Consider the following 3,921-nt stretch of genomic DNA (forward strand, 5'->3'; position numbering starts at 1 on the left):
TTCTTTCTTTCTTTCTTTCTTTCTTTCTTTCTTTCTTTCTTTCTTTCTTTCTTTCTTTCTTTCTTTCTTTCTTTCTTTCTTTCTTTCTTTCTTTCACAACAAGATGACCAAGTAATCAGACATCTCTCTGCCAGGAATGTCCCCCAACCTCATCGTCAGCAAACACTGTTTTGCGCACACATGTAATAATAACACCCTGGACTTTAAACTGACATAGCAGCTGGAAAGGGAATGGGTTGGAGGGGAGGGGAGGAAAGGAGAGGAGAGATGGGTACTTCACACCACAACCCCCTCAACCAAGACCACCTCCGCAACCACAGCGGGAAAAGCTAGGGGCAGGCAGCCCACTTTTGCAATTATTCTTTTCATTACAGTGAACTGCAATCCTCATGTTTTCGTTTCTTCACTCCCCTTAACAAAATAAAATAAAATAATATCCCTCCTTGTCCACCCACGGTTGCCCAAGACCAAGTCTTGGAGGCAGCCAGGTTCGGATCAAATGCTGCGAAACGACGCGTTTGACAGCTGCTCCGGAGCCAACGATCACAATAAGAGAAGGAGCGTGAGGCTCCGGCAGCAAACCACCAGCCAGGCAGGCAGCGGTAATCACAGTGTGCAAAGTTGAAGACCATAAAAGAGCCAGGCTAACGTGCTGCCGGGCAGGTGTCCTGGATTTTATTGTAGTTGCAAATATGCTTCTGGTGATAAGTATCGAAATTATTTTTTAAGTGCGCTGGGGAGGAGGGAGGTGCGGGAATTGAGCCTCCTCCGTTTCCAGGGAGCCTCTGAAAGTGGGGTGGGGGAGATGAGGCATGCACGCGAGGCAAAGACAAACAGGAAAGGGTCTCTATCAGGACCAACGTGTGCGACCCTACCTGAAATGGCAAGCAGAATTCGGTGTTTTCTTCCTTTTGCCCTGATCTTGACGAGATAGGAAAGTTGAGAGAGAGAGAGAGAGAGAGAGAGAGAGAGAGAGACACTGCAGCAGCCAAGCGAGAGTGGAGCGATGGGCTGGTAGAAGCCGGAGAGGAGCGCTAGGAGCGGCGGCGGCGGCGCGATGTGTAGAAGGAGGCAAAGGCGTTCGTAGTGGCGGTATGGGCGGAGGAGGAGGAAGAGGAGGAGGAGGAAGAGGAGGAGGGGGAAAACGATGACAGGAGCTGGGGCGGGGGGGGAATTGGGGGGACGCGGGCGGAGGCGCGGTGCGCGCCGGCGGTGGCGGGCGCGAGCCCCGTGCCTGGAGGAGGAGGAGTCAGGCCGGGTAGCAGGGATAAGGAGGTTCCCGGGAACGCAGGGACCCCCCCCTTACACACCCACTCCCCCGCCTCGATCCTTGGTAACTGACCGTCGCCCGCCTGGCACTAGCAGCGGCACAGACCCGGGCGGCGTCGGGTGCCTGGGTGCGCTCGGAGCGCAGCTCCCCTCGCCCACGCCGCGCCGGTGGAACGGAGCCCACGCGCCGCCCCGGGCTGCTCCCCGAGGTTTCTTTCTGGGGCTCCCGAGAGCCCCCAAGGTTCCTGGCAGGGCTGCTGGTGGGTGTTGGTGTGAAGTCGGAAATGCAGTGTGGCTGTGATGCCCTAGATCCCTGGGGCCGCGCCCTGCCGCCCGTCCCCCAACATCACCCTGCTGTGGAGCGACGTGGCTGCTAAGAGGTAAAGAGGTTCTGCTCCCGCTGGAGGGCAAGGGGACTAATCACGCCTTTACTTAGTCATCAGCGCATCCACGCAGGACCAAGTTCAAAGCATGTTGCGTGAAATCAGACAGCAGGAAGTTTCTGAACCCTCCTGATATATCATTCATTCCTTCACACTCCTGTAATCAAGACCGATTTCCCCTGAAAGCTCTGAGAGCTGGAGAATTCCCTTGAGCCAGTCAGTAAAGTCCATTTGCAGATTACACACACACCTTGGGAAACCTCCCGCTCACTTCCAGCAATCCTTTTCCAACCTCTTTTCACAGGCGCCCTCCCTAGCAGGTGATCAAACTCAATCAACAGCTCCAAAAGTTTACATTACCCCGGAGCATAAAGGGACCTGCTGCGTTTCTACTACCTCTGCAACTCATTCCCCAGGGGGAGGAAAAGTAACAAGGTTTGAGGTTTTCCCCCTTTAGGGCTTTTCACTGGCAAAGGGACTTGGAATTCCAGTCCCATCTTACACTTTCAGCACTGTGTGTTTGATCTATCTTATTTCTGTTCTATTTTATATGAGGTGACAAAATCCAAACGTGCAACTTGAACAGAAAAAAAAAAGAGAGACATTTTCCTTTTTGTACTGCACATAAGACAGAATGTTATGCACATTCTACTAAGGCAAAGCAGAATCAGTGTTTATCTCCTCCAGAAGTTGTTATAAACGTTAGACACTTTAAAGGAAAAAAAAAGAGAGAGAGAGAGTTAAGTATGCTGATATGTTTCTGTCATTTTACATTCAGAGTCAATATGTGCCAAACACTTCAATTTTGTTAGTTATGCACCAAAATTCAGATGTTTTCCTAGATGGAGCAGTTTTTCTAACAGGCACTGCTAATCTACAGTACATTTTAGCTTTGCTTTGAAGATTATGGGAGGAGAGTAAAACCTTTACATTGTAAATATTTCCAGCTGTCCTTTTTAACCTATTAATCACCACTTTCTCGATGAGCATTTAATATGTTACAACCTAAACAAACATTTGCTCTCTTATTTAGCTTGCTCTGTGAAGAATGGAACACCACCCAGCTCTCTCCTCCATCATTAATATTCCTTTCCTGACTTGCCCATTGCAGAGTCTAATTGAAATTCACAAAGATAAAAAGTGTGCCATTTAAAACCTTGCAACCAGAGAACCTTAAGTGTCTTATACTTGAGATGAACAGTTCACTTCCTACTGTATTTTCCTATTTTCCATTTCTGTGAGTCAATCTTCATTAAGATCTCTATCACTTCTCCATTTATATTATTAATAAATTGTTAATATTTTGGTAATGGAAGTTAAGCAGTGTATGGTTCTTCCCAGCCTTAATTGCTATTCTCCAACAAAATTTTTCTTTAATGAATGTCACAATTTTTGTAAATATATTCATATATTATTCTAATACTTATATGGTATTCTCCTGGATTCTAATATCAAATTATAAATGTTAGTTTTAATTTTTTTCATTCAACATTTATCTAAATGGGAATGGTTTGTTCTGAGAAATTAGCTTTTCCCTTTAGCACCCTTATTAAATGTGTAATTTCAATGACATATGACCCTCTTGCATGACACTTCACAAAGTTCGAGCTGCTTTGAATGATTTTCACCATTTTGGTTTTTGTTCTGTAAGTGTATGTTACTACATAGCACAGATTTAGAGATGCGTTTACTGGAGAAAGACCCAAAGTAAAAACTAAATTTAAATTTTTTCATTATAAAACCTTGATTTTCAGTTCTCACAAAATGTTTTACAATTTTAAATGTTGGATAGGTGTAACTTAAACTTCAAAGCATATTAAAGGAAATGGAACTAGAAAAGCTGCTTGTGGGCAGCAGGTTTCTACTGTTTAGCCATATCTACGCTGTTATTTTGTTGTATTACTAGCCCAGACAAATTTCTCTGGAAATTTGGAGGATTATCCAGCTTCCTCAAACGTCTGACAAACTCAACCAGATTTTATTCTCTGCTCTTTGTGATAGAGTGCAGGCTAACTGCCTGAGATCTGAGACAGCCTGTGTGGGTCCTGACTAAGCTCTTCCTACCCACTCCTTTTAGAGCATGTCCTAAGGCAACCAATCCTGAGGAAGAATTGACAACTAATTGGCTGCCAGTAAATCCATTCCCACTTGGGCAGCACAAAATCTTCTGTTTCAAACCAGTTTGAATTACTGATCAACAAATTAGGTTGGTGGGTGGAGGTGGTCACTTCTTACATATTCTCCAACCCCAACACTGAAATCTCTAAGG

The sequence above is a fragment of the Rhinopithecus bieti genome, unplaced genomic scaffold (genome assembly GCF_001698545.2).
Source record: "Rhinopithecus bieti isolate Rb0 unplaced genomic scaffold, ASM169854v2 scaffold_19654, whole genome shotgun sequence".
NCBI classification, from domain to species: Eukaryota; Metazoa; Chordata; class Mammalia; order Primates; family Cercopithecidae; genus Rhinopithecus; species Rhinopithecus bieti.